We start from the raw sequence: 18210 nt of genomic DNA, 5'->3' as shown, positions 1-18210 counted from the left end.
GAATATCTTCCAAAAAAGTTTGGAGCCATTTTGCTTCTTCACCGGCTTTATCCAATGCGATAAATTCATATTCCATTGTGGAGCGAGCAATACATATCTGTTTGGATGATTTCCAAGAGACCGCTCTTCCATTGATAGTAAATATATATCCACTCGTGAATTTTACTTCATCCGATTTGGTGATCCAATTTGGATCACTATATCCTTCAAGTACTACGAGATATTTATTATAATGCAAAGCATAGTCTTGATTGTATTTAAGATACCCTAAAACTCTTTTCATTACTTGTATACCGACTCAACTTACTAATAGCACGTGCTATGTCTGGTCTTGTACAATTCATGATATACATTAAACATCCCAACACTCTTGCGTATTCCAACTGTGAATTACTTTCACCCTCATTCTTTTGAAGTGCGAAACTCACGTCCAATGGAGTTTTGGCAATACCAAATTCCAGATACATGAATTTGCCAAGTACCTTTTCGATGTAATGAGACTGTGACAATGCCAACCCTTTTGGAGTTCTACGGATTCTTATTCTCAAAATCACATCCGCAACTCCAAGGTCTTTCATATCAAACTTTCTCTCAAGCATTCGTTTCGTAGCATTTATGTCTGAAATGTCTCTACGACGATCAACACATCATCCCCATACAAACAAACAATGACTTGGTGATTTAGAGTGTCTTTAATGTAAACATATTTAGCACATTCATTTATCTTGAACTTGTTTACCAACATGGTTTGGTCAAACTTCGCATGCCACTGTTTAGGTGCTTGTTTTAGTCCATAAAGTGACTTAAAAGTTTACACACCTTATTTTCTTTTCCTGGAACCACAAAATCCTCACGTTGTTCCATGTAAATTTCTTCCTCCAATTCTCTATTTAGGAATGTTGTTTTCACATTCCTTTGATGGATTTTAAGGCCATTTACCGCCGTCAAGGAAATTAACATCCGAATTGATGTTATCCTTGTTACAAGCAAGTATGTATCAAAGTAATCAAGGCCTTCCTTTTGTTTAAAGCCTTTTACTATAAATCTTGCCTTATATTTGTCAATAGTACAATCAGCTTTCATTTTCCTTTTGAAGATCCATTTAGAACCTAAAGGTTTATTTCCTGGAGGAAGATCAATTAGTTCCCACGTATGGTTGCTTAAGATTGAATCAATCTCACTATTTACTATCTCTTTCCAAAAAGATGAGTCTGAAGATGCCATCACTTCTTTAAATGTTTGAGGCTCATTTTCTAAGAGAAATGTTACAAAATACGATCCAAACGAAGTTGACGTTCTTTGACGTGTACTACGTGACTACATCTTGGATTCTCATCATTATGTACATCCTCACTTGGTTCATCTCGAGGTAGTTTAGACCCCTCACTAGCTGTTCATGTCTAGTTTTATACGGATAAATGTGTTCAAAGAATTCAGCATTATCTGATTCAATTACCATATTTTTATTGATATCCGGATGTTCGGATTTATGATTCAAAAATTGACATGCTTTACTACTTTTAGGATATCCTATGAACATACAGTCCACCATCGTAGGTCCTATCCTTACTCTTTTAGGCATAGGAACTTGGACTTTCCTAGACACTCCCACACTTTGAAATATTTCAAGTTATGTTTCCTTCCTTTCCATTTTTCATATGGAATTGATTGTGTCTTACTATGGGGCACTCTATTGAGTATTCGGTTAGCTGTAAGGATAGCTTTTCCCCACAAGTTTTGTGATAAACCTGAACTTATTAGTAAGGCATTCATCATTTCCTTCAAGGTTTGGTTTTTCCTTTCCGCAATTCCATTAGATTGAGGTGAATACGGGGTCGTAGTTTGATGGATAATTCCATTCTCTACACATATTTCTACGAAGGAAGATTCATATTCTCCACCCCTATCACTTCTTATAGTTTTGATCTTTTTCTCTAACTAATTTTCAATTTCTATTTTATATTGCCTAAATGCATCTATTGCTTTATCCTTACGGTTTAGCAAATAGACATAACAATATCTAGTGCAATCGTCAATAAAAGTTATAAATACTTTTTTTCACCACGAGATGGTATTGACTTCATATCACAAATGTCAGTGTGTATTAAGTCTAAGGGATTGAATTTTCTTTCAACGGACTTATACGGATGCTTAGCATACTTTGATTCCACACACATTTGACATTTTAATTTATTGCACTCAAAGTTTGGCAAAACTTCTAAGTTAATCAGTGATCATTACTAGAAACAACTCACCCTCCAACATAGACTCATTAAGTTGGTTAATTCGTATACACAAGTTAAGCCAAAAAAAATCATATAAAACTACCCAACAATCATCAACCATGTACGCTCACACAAAATGTTACCCATAATCACTCATAGTTTTGCATTTTTCAGAAATATGGGTATAAGAACTTGCTTGCTCTCACTCTCAAAAATAATTCTTAGATTACAACTGATGACCATATGCTTGCCCTTAGTGTAATGCTCTACTAATATCAGAATGCTAAGGTTAGGATCAAATAGGTCTTTACGGGTTGTAAAGTAGGCTAAAGGGATGGGTAGGACTATTTTGGCCAGAAATGGTGACTATGTTCCCTAAGCGCTTTAATACACTACATTATGCCATTTACACTAACTTTTAACAATCACTCTACCTTCCTTTCATCTACTAACCCCTTTTTTTTTCTTCACCCATTTTGTTACTCAGTCAAAAACACTATGATGGGAATATACAACTTTTTTTTTGAGCATCCCTATACTAGCCACCCTTAGCTTAGACTATTTGCTTTAGTCAAGGTGCATAATGTCCAAGAAAGGACCAGGGCGCTACTCCTAATCAAAATATTTTCATGTACCAATAACTAAACTTTGGGGTATCACTTTCACCATTTTCCTCTTATTTTGCCACACTCTTTACTCAACTTGATTCTACAATTTAAAGTGCTTAGGAGCTTTTGGATTAAATTATGGTCTTTTCAAAAAAATGGATTAGGCTACATATAAGGTTGCCAAAGAAAATAGCTAAAGGCTCAATGGGTGTTCACTAGGACAATGTACAAAGGTAGGTAAAAAGAAGATAAAAAATCAGGGCTGCCAAAGAAATGCCTAAATCATCTCCTAAACTCACAAACTTTATTTCGCTTCACACACACACTAGGCAAGTTCTAGCATCAGTCGCAACAAAGAATATACAATAACCTTACACACACATGGCACATGGTCAACTTAATTAGGAGCATTATAGATTCTTGACCCAACAGATAAATGAATTAAACCACAAACAATTATCATAAAATGAGTCACAACTTAGAGCCTAAATGTTTCAATAGTAGTGATTCAGCACAAACTCCTGTTATAATGTCATGCCGTCTATAAGAACAATTTCATGCAAAAATTTGACTAATTACAACTAACCAACTATGACTAAATCAAAACAACTATAGAATAAATGCGGGAAAGAAGTACGCAATACAACAGACAAGGCAATCCAGGCGCACACGTACTTATACCCGCACCCCACACTAAGAAGGAACACACTGCCCTCAGTGTAAATAAATAAGCAAAAACCTGGTTAGTCAGACTCCTCCTCTACATCCGGGGTCATACCCCCTGCATCAAAATCATCATCAGAGTCTTCATCATCAGAGTTGTCCTCCACATCAGAGTCTAGCAGTCGGTGATCATTGTCTGTTGGCACATCATCATCTAGAGGTTCTTCAAAATTTACCCCCACTCCACACATGGCCCGAGCATGCTCATTAAGCGGATAGTCATAGTCTAACTGCCAAAGCTCTGCATCAGTCGGCACACGACCCCCATTCATTATAGTAAACCTAGTCATGCCATACAGATGGCGAAAAAAACTCTCATCTCGAGCATGTCTCTCAGCAGTGGTAAGGTTGATGCCTTGACTAGTTTTTGGATCTTTGATTTTTGTGAGATCCACCTTCTTCGGGTTTTGTGGCAACTTATGGTCTGCTGGCTCATCCTCAATGTGCTCTTTCCTTAAAATTGCAGTCAATAAGTTGCCAAAACTGGAATGGGACTTTTTGTGCACCCTTTATTTTCGCATCGACGTTCGTATAACTGCACCAATGTTGATGGGAACATTCGTCATTAGAGCATATACCAAGCAGACTCGATCACGCGTGACCTTAGTGTATTGTGTCCCAGGAATCAAGCAGGAATTGACTATTCTTAACCATATGTGAGCTTCTCTGTTCAAACAAGCATATGGGTAAGTATTGTGACGACCATTATCTTTATGACGAGTCCATCGGGTCATGGACCTTGATCCACACAACGTATGTCTGATGGCTTTGTAGGGAGGTCTGTTGTAGAGCTCTTTGAGTGGTGATTGATCCACACTTGGAGTACCCAGGAAAGAGTTGAAGAAATCAGCGTTCAATGGCAAGACTTTCCCCCCAATCTTTACTTCATTTCTCGTTGTCCTTGGGGACCAGTTGGCATAAAACTCTCGAGTCAAATCAAGATTACATTTGCCCATGTCTCGGAAGATAAAGTCAAGTTTTAGTGCCATAATCTTTGCCAAAATGCGAGGGCAGTTCTTTGCTAAACTTTCCTTCTGCATCGACTCCATATGTACATATTTCTTCACTTTATTGTTTCTATACCATTCCTTTCCTTCCTCCTCCAGAACCCATTTGATCCCAAAAGTGCGTCGAGGCACTTGAAGAAAGGAGGAATCAGCTTGGTCCTTTCTTGACCTTTTTTGATTTTTTTGTGAGGTGGATACTTTCTCCTTTCCCTGTCGTCCTTTCGGAGCCATGTTACCTGAGATCATAATAGGGTCATGTTAGTCTCATTTCGTAAAATTCACTATAATAAAAAAAGAAAATAGTGATGGCACCACCCCACACTTAATTTGTTTGCACAAACTAATTGAGTGAGTGTTGTCGATTACTCAGACTTCATCGACATACATGTAGATGGTATGTGCCAACAACATTATTAGTGCAGTCACACTTTCAACCCTTCACTTTACATAACAATTTCTCAGTTTGATATACAGAAGCAGCACACAATGGTCCTGTAATTTTGACTATCATTTCCAACTTTATTTCATTTGAGCAATGCAATCTTTTAACAAGACTACCACATAGAAATCTTATCATGCTATAGCATAGAAACAATTACACAATATTATTCTTTTGGTTAACCATGATCGTTACAGCGATGAATGAGTCACTCAGATAGTCAAGCTAACAACTCCCAAAATTATGCATTAAACTTCAATAGTTCAACTCCATAATAATTAAAAAATTATGAAAGTGAATACCAATCAACACATGCCGGAGTAAAATCAAGATTACCCACGAGAATTCTTTCACTCAATGAGATGTATTTTTCAAAAATCATAACAAACTAACCATACTCTTATCACCAAGCACTACTACAAAATCCAGTTAACCATTATAAGCGTAGCAATGAAACAACTACAGAACATGAAAGAACAACTTACTTGGTGATAAATTCATGACGAATCGGGAAGGTGAGCCTGTAGGATTAGATGAGAAAAGAGAAGGGCTTAGAGAGAGAAAGGTTGTTTGGGCGGCGCTTAGGTTTTAAGAAAAATTGAGTGGGGTTTAAGGGTAGAGGATATATTTAAAAGATGAGACATGGGTCGGGTTGGTCCATTCAAAAATGGGTTATTAGGCAAAATTTACGTTGATAGGCGGCGCCCATAGAATCGCCTAAGCATAAGTAGGCGGCGCCTAACCTATCGCCTATGTTGGCATAGGCGGCGCCTAACCTATCGCCTATGTGAGGCAGTGAACATAGGCGATGGAATAGGTGGCGCCTAACCTATCGCCTATGTTGGCATAGACGGCGCCCAACCTATTGCCTATGTTGGCATAGGCGGCGCCTAACCTATCGCCTATGTGAGGCAGTGAGCATAGGCGATGGCATAGACGGCGCCTAACCTATCGCCTATGTTGGCATAGGCGGCGCCTAACCTATCGCCTATGTGAGGCAGTGAGCATAGGCAATTGGCAAAGCGGCACACTCTTGGTCGAAAAGGTCCATACCGCGGGGGCTTCGTCCCTGCACCCTCATCAAGGTCAGTGGTGGGCTTCGGGATCGGGCCTATTGGCCCGATCCCTACGCTACCACCACAGACCTCATTGAAAGTCACAAAATAAAGTTGCACCGCGAAACTTTTTGGGTTGAATCTACATAATTCAAGGCGCGACTCTAATGCAAATCATACTTGAGCCTTACACATTTGACCACTCCCACTTACCTGTATTGTTCCATCATTCCTAGACTTACCACCATTGATATGACTCACTTCCAAATCAAAATTGGGACTAATCTCCTCCTTTGTACTTCATGCACCTACACTTAATAAAAAACAACAAAAATGATTAGAAGGATGGGTTGCCTCCCACCAAGCGCCTTAGTGTTGGTCGTGCCTCGACTCTTCTTTTTGAATTTTTATTTACCAAAAACAAAATCCTAGTAAAATGATGGGTTGCCTCCCATGTAGCGCTTGATTTATTATCGCGGCACGACATAGTTATCTCGATTACTCAGACTTCATCAAGATATATGGTGGATATACATTTTATCGAGTCGGTTGGACCGATATATAGCTTCACTCTTTGGCCATTCACCTTAAAGACACTACCATCATTGTTTTCTAACTCCAGTACTCCAGATGAGTAAACTTGGCTGATTCTGAATGGACCAGACCATTTAGACTTCAACTTACCTGGAAACAGCTTCAGTCTAGAGTTGAAAAGGAGTACCAAATTGCCTTTCTGAAAGTTTCGTTGGATAATCCTCCGATCATGGTACTTTTTCATCCTTTCCTTGTAAAGATATGCTCTTTCATATGCATTTAGATGGAATTCATCCATCTCGTTCAGCTGTCCCAATCTCATATTTATAGCATCATCCCAGTTCAGGTTAAGCTGCTTCAGTGCCCACATTGCTTTATGTTCTAGCTCAATTGGCAAGTGACAAGCCTTTCCATAAACTAGTTGGTATGGTGACATGCCAATTGGTGTCTTAAACGCGGTCCTATATGCCCATAAGGCATCATCCAGCTTCCTGGACCAATCTTTCCTGCTGGCATTCACAGCCTTAGCAAGGATCAGCTTGATTTCCCGGTTTGAAACCTCCACCTGCCCACTAGTTTGTGGGTGGTAAGGTGTAGATACCTTAAGTTGCTTAACCCCATACTTTGGCAATACGGCTCTGAACAACTTGTTGCAGAAATGTGATCCTCCATCGCTTATGATGGTACGGGGTACCCCAAAATGAGATATTTCTCTTTAAGAACGCCACAACACTCTTACCTTCATTATCAGCTAGAGCGACTGCTTTGACCCATTTGGATACATAATCCACAGCAACTAAGATATATTTCATCCCAAATAAGCTCATAAATGGGCCCATGAAGTCAATACCCCAGACATCGAATAACTCTACTTCAAGCATTTTGGACATGGGCATCTCATGGTGCTTTGAGATAGAACCTTGCCGCTGGCACTGATCACATCTTCTTACAAAATTATAGGCATCCTTGAATAATGAAGGCCAATAGTAGCCACTTTGCAGTACTTTCTTGGCCGTCCGTTCACCTGCATGGTGACCTCCAACTTGGGAAGCATGGCTTGCTTTTAGTATACTAGACACCTCTACATCTGGGATGCACCGCCTAATAATACCATCAGCACATCATCAAAAAAGATACGGCTCATCCCAGAAGTAATGTTTCACATCATGCATGAACTTTTTCTTTTGATGAAAGGAGAGATTCTCAGGAATCACTTCGCTTACCACGTAGTTAGCGAAATCTGCATACCACGATAAGTTTTCCACCATAGTTGCTAGAATCTCTTCGTCGGGGAATGCATCATCAATATCAAGGTCGGTCTACACTGTGTGCTCACTCTCAAGTCTAGATAGATGATCAGCTACTTGGTTTTCACAACCTTTTCTATCCTTTACCTCGAAATCGAATTCTTGAAGCAGTAGCACCCACCTAATTAGCCTTGGCTTGGCATCCTTCTTTGCCATTAGATATCTTAGAGATGCATGATCTGTATGAACCACTACCTTAGTTCCCAACAAGTAAGCACGGAACTTGTCAAAAGCATAAACAACCGCAAGAAGCTCCTGTTCAGTGACGGTATAGTTCTTCTGTACTCCATTCAAGGCCTTGCTCGTGTAGTAGATTGGATGAAATAGATTTTCTCTTTTCTGACCAATTACAGCACCCAAGGCTACACCACTTGCATTACACATAATTTCAAATGGTAGAGACCAATCGGGTGCTACAATAATAGGGGCTTCAACTAGCTTCCCTTTGAGGCATTCAAATGCCTTCAAGCAATCTTCACCAAAGTAAAACTTTGACTCCTTCTCTAAAATTTTGCATAATGTGTTTGCAATCTTGGAGAAGTCTTTAATAAACCTCTGATAAAAACCAACATGACCGAGAAAACTATGAACCCCCTTCATAGAAATTAGAGGTGGTAGTCTCTCGATAACTTCAATATTGGCTCGATCAACTTCAATTCCCTTTTCAGAGAATTTATGCTCGAGAACAATGCCTTCCTTAACCATAAAATGGCACTTCTCCCAATTTAGCACCAGATTGAATTCCACACATCGCTGCAAAGCCATACTCAGATTTGCCAAGCATGACTCAAATGACTCACCTACAACCAAAAAGTCATCCATAAACACCTCCGAGGTGTCTTCAACCATATCAGAGAAAATGGACATCATACACCGCTGAAAAGTGGCAGGTGCATTACATAGCCCAAATGGCATTTGTTTGAATGCAAAAGTACCATATGGGCATGTAAAAGTGGTCTTCTCCTGATCTGCAGGAGCAATGCAAATCTGGTTATATTCGGAATAACCATCCAAGAAAAGAACCATCCCTTTCCTGCCAGTCGATCAAGCATTTGATCCATGAATGGCATTGAGAAGTGGTCCTTTAACGTCCATGAGTTTAGCTTTCGATAATCCATACACACCCTCCACCCTGTGACAGGCCTGAATGGAATTAGCCCATTCTTCTTGTTCGCTACTACTGTCATGCCCCCTTTTTTGGGCACACATTGTACAGGACTCACTCATTTACTGTCTGAGATTGGGTACACCACCCCTGCATCTAGCCACTTGATGATTTCTTTCTTCACCACCTCTTGCATAGGTGGATTCAGACGACGCTAATGCTCAATAGTGGGTAAGTAATCTTCCTCTAGCTGAATCTTGTGCATACATATACCGGGAGGGATGCCAATGATATCTGTAATAGTCCAACCAATAGCTCTCTTGTACCTCTTCAGAACCGAGATGAGAGCCTCTACCTGTTGTTCACCTAAATCAGCAGCAATAATAACCGGTAGTGTATTTCCACTACCCAAGAACACATACCTTAGATGACTGGGTAGCTCTTTTAATTCCAACACCGGTGGCTCTTAAATGGATAGCTTCGCTGGTGGTGAAGGTTGATTCTTAAGGTCAAGGTCCAACTTCTTGGGGGCATAAGAATACGACCCCATTCCTGTCAAAGAACAGACAGTTTCTTCGTACTCTTTAACATCTTCACGATCAAAGTTCATAAGCACAGCAGCCAATGGCTCAAAAGTAAGCTATTTTTCTAAAGATAATTCCTTCTCATCGTTATAATAAACATAAAATATAGAGAGCACATTCATATCCTTGGGCTGCTTCATTGATTTGCATACATCAAAACGTACTACTTCGTCATTCATCCGAAATAAAAGCTCATTTGCTCGCAAATCAATAAGCACACTTCCTGTTGCGAGGAAAGGTCGACCCAAGATTATGGGCACCTCAAAATCCACCTCACAATCCAAAATAACAAAGTCTGCAGAAAAAATAAAGGTAGCAACCTTTACTAATACATCATATAAGATACCAACAGTTCATTTTACCGACCTATCTGCCATTACAAGCCGCATGTTGGTTGGTGTAGGATCCCCCAACCCCAACTGTTTATAAATGGCTAGTGGCATCAAATTAATGCTAGCCCCTAAATCACATAAAGCCTTAGCAAAATCTAAAGATCCAACCGTGCAAGAAATAGTGAAAGCACCCGGATCTGCCTTCTTCTGTACCAAAGACCTCGTGGCAATTGCACTGCAATGATGAAAATTATCTGCCAGTTCATAGCTCACTGCCCTTTTCTTTGTCAAAAGGTCCTTCATGAATTTGGCGTACCCTGGCATTTGCTCCAGTGCCTCTACCAAAGGCACATTTATAGTCACCTGCTTCAGCATGGTCATGAATTTACTGAACCTGGTGTCATTAGCCTTCTTCTTCAGTATCTGAGGAAAAGGTGGTGGTGGATTTGGAAGAGTTTTCTCCACCACTTCCTTTTTATTATGCTTCCCATTATTAATCTTTTCAGACTGCTGACATCTAGGTGTAGTATCATGAACATTCTCATCCTAATTTTCAACTTCTACAGAATCATCACAATCTGTTTCAATAACATTCTCCTCTATACTATCAACCACAGGCTTGCCCTTGGATGGATTTTCCAACACCTTACCACTCCTGTTTGTAATAGCCAAACATGATCCATCTTTTCTTGGATTTTGCACAGTGTCACTCGGTAAAGTGCTAGCTTTTCTTTGATTGAATGCCGCCGATAGTTGACTCATTTGTTGTTCCAGCTATTTTATTAAAGTGGAATGCGAGTCAACCAATTGATTCATTGAGGACAAATCATTTTTTACCTCAGCTACTCCCGTGTTGGTTGCCTCCACTCCTTTCAACAGCTTAGCCATCATGTCCTCCATGGACATCTTCCCAGAACTAGGTGCAACAGCTTCACGATTTTCAGGAGGGACATACAAACCGCTCCTGTCATTCTTATTCTTCCAATTCCCTTGGTGTCGGTCCTTGTATCCGGTTTTTTCATAATAGTCCCTACCTTGGACATTGCCTCGGAAACCCTCCTGATTATTTAAGTAATTTGCTTTCTCCTCAGAATCAGAGTCATCTCTTCCCTGTGATACAATAGCTTTGACCTTTCCTGTCTTCCCTGATAATAAATGCTTAGTAAGAAGTTCCATCTGCATTTTCATGTGAGCCATATCCTGGTCACGTTTCTCTTCTCTTCGCTTCTGTTCTGCCGTCATGCCAATAGATACAGTAGAGCTTGCTACCTTAGAATCCCTGGTATGCCAAGCTCTACTCTGCTTTGTCATACGATCCAGCATATCACATGCCTCAATAAAAGTAAGGTCCATGAATGACCCACCCGCAACATTATCTACCACTGGCTTAGTCACCGAGTTCAAAGCCCTATAGAATATTTTCATCAAGTGGACATTGGTCATCTGATGATTTGGGCACCGCATAAGATTCTTCTTGAACCTCTCCCATGTCTCATGGAGAGCTTCAGTTGGAAGCTGTCTGAAATTGCTTATCTCATCTCTTAATTGTGCTCTCTTAGATGGTGGAAAGAATCTTTCTAGGAAAGCTTCTTTCAGTTGCCTCCAATTGGTAATAGAGTCAGGAGTTAGCCCGTTTAACCATAGAGGTACCTCTCCAGATAGAGACAGTGGAAATAAGCACAACCGGATTGCATTCTGTCCAACCCCTGGATTGTCAAACGATTTGTATATTGAGATAAAAGTAATTAGATGCATATTCGGATCGTCGCCCTCAAGTCCACCAAATAACCCTTTAAGTTGCAATAGCTGGATCATGGTGCTAGTGATATTGAACTTATCTCCGGGTGCCAAGGGCGGAGGAATAATAGCCTCTGTGGCACCAGCCCCATCCAAGTCATCATCATCATCACCATCAAAAGTAACTTGCACAGATCAGCGTTCGGGTCTCATCCTAGCTTGGCGATCTCTGTTGACATTCCTGTTCACTGGTGCATCCACATTATCTGCACGCCTTGGATTTAATAACTCATCATCACCCAGGTCCTCATCATCAAGATTTGGTACCCAACCTGGGTTATCAGCATTCTGTTGGTTTACTTGCGCAGCTGCCAATGCAGCTAATCTAGCCTGCTCCTGTTGAGTAGCTATCCTTTCAAGGTCTCGTTACGCATCCATTCTGCCAATGAGATGTGGTTCAGGATTTATAGGTAATAATGGTTGACCAGATCTCCGTGTATTTGGCATGCAATCCACTAAACCTGAACAAAACAAAAACAACAAACAAAAAGTAAAATTTGAGAATCTTTGACCAAAGGGTCTATTAACTATCACAAACTTAGTTGACAACCGTATTCCTCGGCAACGGCGCCAAAATTTTATACGTCCAAATTACAACTCTCGTTAGAAAGTGCAAGCGGTCGCTGTCAAATATAGAACCCAACTGGGTTGGGTGTCGAATCCCACAAGGAATACTATGATCACTAAGTATTGCAATTATTATTAGACTATTGATCGAAGGTTCCAAGGTAAGGGGGTTTCAGTTTAGGTGCACAATAATATTATCAGTGTAACGATGAGATGATATGTGTAATAATATTTGATCACAGAGAATGACAAATTAGGGTTATGTCCACCTTGTAGCTTCTATTTCTCTATTAACTATGAGTAATACGGATTTTATACATGCATGCACTTATAGAGAGACGTATTCTAATTCTAAATCCAAGTGTTTCTCAACCATCAAGGATTTATTCACCTTAGTTCTCTCGAATCCAAAGTGTACAACCAATTGTAAGAACTCTCCAAGAAGTTAATCCTGCTAAGGCATTAACGTGTAAAATAGAGGTTGGAAACCCTATTTTCTTGTCACACTCTCTTTTCCAAATAGTAACTTTTAGTTCGAATAAGTTATTGCTATAATGGCGCATTCCCTATGTTTGCAACCACGAGAATTCAATCAAAATGAAGAGAGTAATGATATAAGTGGATTAACACATCATAAATTCAAAAACCCATAGCAATAGAGAGTATACTACAAGGTTTTCATAACCTTAACAAATAAACTTAGCTACTCATGAATAAAACGGAAATCAAAATAGAAATATTCATCATACCAAAACTTAGAACGATCTTGGTGATAAAGATGAATAGCGAAAATAAGAGAGAAAAGCGTTTCTCTCTCTCCGTCCTCAAGCTAAGCCGATTTCTCTTGTTTTCAAAATAATACAGAATGTGAATAATCCCTAAAAATTCAGCAATAAGGCTTTTAATAACATCCTTCTCTAATAAATTTCTACAGCATCCTTAACTATTTTAAAATATTGAGTTTGCCCGGGAAAAGGTTTTCATACATCACATTCAGTCCAAAAGCCACTTTCCTTTTTATGTGAAGTTTTCTTTGCTGTCCACAGGTCCCCAAAGTGCTGTAATCTTCCTCATTAGTACCTGAAAAGCATGCTAATCACATAGGTCAGCTCACTTAACTAAAAATAGACTAAAAGTGCAAGAATTATATATTTTATCCTCAAAACTTAGCTAAAACATGGGTAAGTTATGGTGCTTAGACGTATAAATACGCCCAACATCAATCAGTTTTCATAATGTTTTGTAATTGACATGCCACAAATCATTAGACTCAAGCAAGTAAGAAGAAACTGAACTTTTATTGATTTCAACATTCATTACATTCATTTTGAATAGGCCCTCAGTGAGGTAGCCCTTTCCTACGTACACTTCTCCTTTACTAAGAATACAATTTTTTCGAAAACAAATGCATATTTGTATCCATTTTTATCTAAAAGTGATTCAAAAATCAAGTTCTTCCGTAACTCCGGTACATACAGGACATTGTTCAAAGTCAACACTTTGCCTGATGTCATTTTTAGGCAGGCTTTTCTTGTTCCTTCAACCTTTACAGTTATAGAGTTGGCCATCTATATCTTCTGTTCGCCTTGAGACGGAGCAAAAGTAGCAAATAACTCTTTATTTGCACAAATGTGGAGGGTAGCACCGGAATCCAACCACTACTCTTGAGAATTTCCCACCAAGTTGCATTCAGATAGCATGGCATACAGATCGTCCACTTCCTTATTTGATTCAACCATATTTGCTTGGTTCTTCTTTTTTTCTTTCTATAGGGCATGACAATCTGTTGACTTGTGGCCAATCTTGCCACAGTTAAAGCATTTTCCCTTGAATTTCTTCTTAGGTTGATTGCTTTCCTGTCCAGCTTTCTTTCGCTTTTTGGAGTTGTTGTGGTCATCTTCTACAATATTTGCTCCACTTATTGCAGAGTTTCCTTTTGACCTTCTTTCCACGGCTTTTTTGTCTTCTTCAATGCGCAGTCTTACTATAAGATCTTCGACTGAAATCTCCTTTCTCTTATGTTTCAAGTAGTTCTTAAATTCTTTCCACGTAGGTGGTAACTTCTCTATTATCGTCGCGACTTTAAACGCCTCATTCACGATGAAACCTACAATAAAATTTATGTGAACATCAAGAACATTTTTAATATGTTCAACTAAGGTATTCATCAAACTTATACCTTTCGCGAGGAGATCTTGGATGATCACTTGCAGTTCCTAGACTTAAGATACAACAAACTTGTTGTCAATCATTTTAAACTCAAGGAATCTTAAAATGAAGAACTTCTTGGTTCCAGCATCTCCAGTCTTTTATTTTCTTTCTAGCTCCCCCAAATCTCTTTTGTCGTCTTCATTCCACTATACACGTTGTGTAGTTTATCTTGGAGGCCATTTAGAATGTAATTCCTGCATAGAAAATCTGAGTGTTTTCACGCCACCACAACGACAAATTTCTCCTGGTTGGAAGTTACTTAGGGCACCCTAGGAGTTTCTTCAGATGTAAATCATTGAAGACATGAAGTTGTAAGGTAGAAGAACATCTTCTGTTACCACCTTTTGAAATCTACACCCATGAATTTTTTGGGTTTCTCCGCTGGTGCCATTACCGGTGGAGCATTCATACGACTCATTGTGGCAACATTAGTTGTTGCCACTGTCGTTGCAACATCATTCACTTGATTGTCAGAAGTCATTTTTTTTGTCACAACAAGACAGTAAAGTTAGTATATCGAAATACTTATAAAGTTGCAGCAATTTTAAACACCCCTTGTTTATAGTTTAACGATGAAGTTTTTATGACTTTCAATTATCAATCGAGTGATCTTTAACTTTTGATGAAGATTTTATTTCTTCAAATCACTAGTTAAGTTCAAACGGAGTAGAAATCTTAAAGCTTTAATCTCCATAAACCAAGGTATACAGATTCTAAAAATTTTATTTCCTTAAGATTATTGCTTGTGGGTACAAGAATCTATATTTAGGCACAACAAATTCAACACAAGTTCAAGTCTAAAATCAAGAACACCTATGAAGTTATACAATACCTTCAACACAAGATCAAAATGACCTTGCAAAGAAGTGTGTTTTTCCAGAAATTTAGATGAAATAGAAAGTTAAAGTCAAGTACTTCGAATGAAGTATCCTTAAGGAAATATTTTCCCTCAAAGACCTGAGGTTATGGAATTTTTCTCCTAGGAAATGAATTTCAATCCAACAATAGAGATACCTCAAATTATTGGATTCGTTGAACTCACTCAACAATTAGATGATCACACGGAGTATTTTAGAAAATAGGAAGTGCTTTATTGCAGAAAAATTTTTGTACTTAAACCTGTGGAAAAATGCAGGTTTATATAGTCATTAGTGTTGACACCTAATTTTTGCCCTCCGTAATCCAAGTTAATTTCGAGTTTCTTCAATTTTAAAATAAAATCACAACAATTATTTTGTTCAAATAAATGCTAGTTTAAATTACTTATTCAATTCAATTTTATCATTTAATTAATGATATACATTTTTTGCATTTTTTTATACGAGAGTGTATAAATTTTGTTATTTAAATGAACATTTTTATCAAAATTAGATTTTTATTGGTTAAACTGAAAAATTAATTCAAATGGATAAAATCTTGGTTTTTAAATGTGATTTTCTCTCAAAATATTTTATTTGGAGTAATATTTGTTGGATTTTTATCAAATTAAGGAACTCGAGGTTAATTTTTTACTTGATTCGTGCCAGATTGCGATTCAATTTAGCGAACGAATTAAATATGACCTCAATTGAAATCCAATTGGTCCAATTGTAATGCAATTGACCAATAGATATTCAATTTGGTTAGAATTTAAATAAGTCGTTTAAATTGTAATGCAATCTTAATCCCAAAATTACCATTTCTTAATTGGGATTATTTTAATCCGATTAAATTTAATTTGAGTTATTCTTAATCCAATTAAATTTAATTATGATTATTCTAATCTAATTAAATTTAATTAGGGTTATTTAATAACCCAATTAGATTTAATAGGGGCTATTAAATAACCCCAATTTAAGGCCCAATTTCTCCAAACAATTTCAGCAGCCCAGTCAACAACAAACCAAATTCGGCCCACCACAAATCCTTCATAACCTATCCCAATTCCCTTATCACCTCTCTCAAACCTTGACCTAATCTCATCCCACAACAAAAAAATGATGCCAACTCCAAAAATCCGAACGAGACCCAACTCCATCAGCTTCAATAACTTGACCCGTCTTCGACCCCCATTCCAGCTTAACTCGAACCCTCTCCACGCGTCTCACGTGACCTCATAGGAAAGGCCCCAAATATCTTCTAGAAAGGGGCTTAGGTGTCTCCCCCAACGGCTAAATCTGCAAATTTGGGAGAAACAGGTACGAATTTGTACGTAGGTGGTTGATTCTTGTTGGTTCTTGGGGAATCATCCATCTCCCCAATTCCTATTGGTTTCCCTCTAAATATCTGTTGAGGATAGTCCAAGATAGGTACATTTGCTGATTGAGATCCAAGATGTAGAGGGATCCCATTTGAATTTCAAAATTCCTCTATTTATTTTCAAATCCCTAATCTACCCCCAACTCAGTGATCTATAAAAGGACCTCTTGGGTCACTAGTCTAGGGAGATTTTTTTTTGGACTCTTCTATCCATTCTTTCCAGAAATTTTAGGAGCAAGAGAGAAATTCTGGGGGTCGAAAGTTGGATAGAAAATTTGGTTTCTCTGTTTAAGGAGGTCTGGCTCTTCATTCAGAGGTCTAAAAAAGAAAACATATAGTGTTCATTTCTAGAAAAATATGTCTGTTTCTTTTGGATTTTAGCTCAACAAGATTCTCTTGCCCTCTCTTCTTTGAAAATTGGACTGCAAATCGAAGTCCCCGAGTGGACGACGACGCTTCTCCGGTGGTGACACATCTCAACGATTAGCTCGTTCTCTCGTTTTGCTGCTTCCTAAAAGGTAATATTCTTTGCCTTTAGTTTTGATCATATTCTGTTTCATCTCTTCATTCTATGGTTATAAAGTGCTATCTAGAAAATCTTGTGTGCTGGGATGTCCATTGTCGAGGTCTTAGAGACCATAGTTTACTCTTTCCATGAAAGACATTGTTGTTTGTAGCATTATATCAAAATAAATCCTTAGGGTGATCATATAGTATATGGCTTTCATTAGTTTTAGTTTTATTTCATGATTTGCCACGTATCTGAAATATTATTGATTAATCTGGTGTTCTCATTTTACTACTTTTGGCGCCATAGTTGGATTTCGAATTAAAATTTGTGGTTTTGATTATATTCAATAGTTCTAGCCATGTGTTGTCCTGTTTGTATCATTATTTGAAGGTGTTTCAACTGTTGTTACTATGGATTGGTGTTGTATTCGTCAAGCTGGCATGTTGCTAGCAGAATTACCACTCAAGAGCCCTTGGCTTTCTCATATGCCAAAGGGATAATGAGTAAGGTCTAAAATACGCTAGGAAGTCCTAATGTTCCTCGATGACTATCTTGTTTCAGTCTGTCGAAGCGAGGAGGAAGAAAAAAAATCTGTTATCTTGCTCGTTGTTGGTATTCATTGTTTATCAAAACTGTTAAGCCATAGTATTATCAGCGAGACTTCCTCTCGAGTTCCCCAGTCTTTCGAGGGACGAAGAACGACAAGGATAAGTCTGCTAATACTTAGCAAATCCTGGGATCCTCGATGATTTATCTCGGCAACCAAAGGCTCTCTTTGTGTCTGTTGAATGGAGAGTGAGGATGAGTGTCACGCCTCAAATCCTATTGGAACCGAGGAGGCCTAGGAGAACCAGCTCATAACCTTATACTTCCTATGCATACCTCTATGACAACCCAAAATTCGGACAACATCATGTCACATATAAAAGGAAATAATCACCTGTATAAGCTCGAGCACACATATATA

Source organism: Capsicum annuum, chromosome 1 (assembly GCF_002878395.1).
Source record: "Capsicum annuum cultivar UCD-10X-F1 chromosome 1, UCD10Xv1.1, whole genome shotgun sequence".
NCBI lineage: Eukaryota > Viridiplantae > Streptophyta > Magnoliopsida > Solanales > Solanaceae > Capsicum > Capsicum annuum.
Note: the sequence above shows the minus strand (reverse complement) of the source record.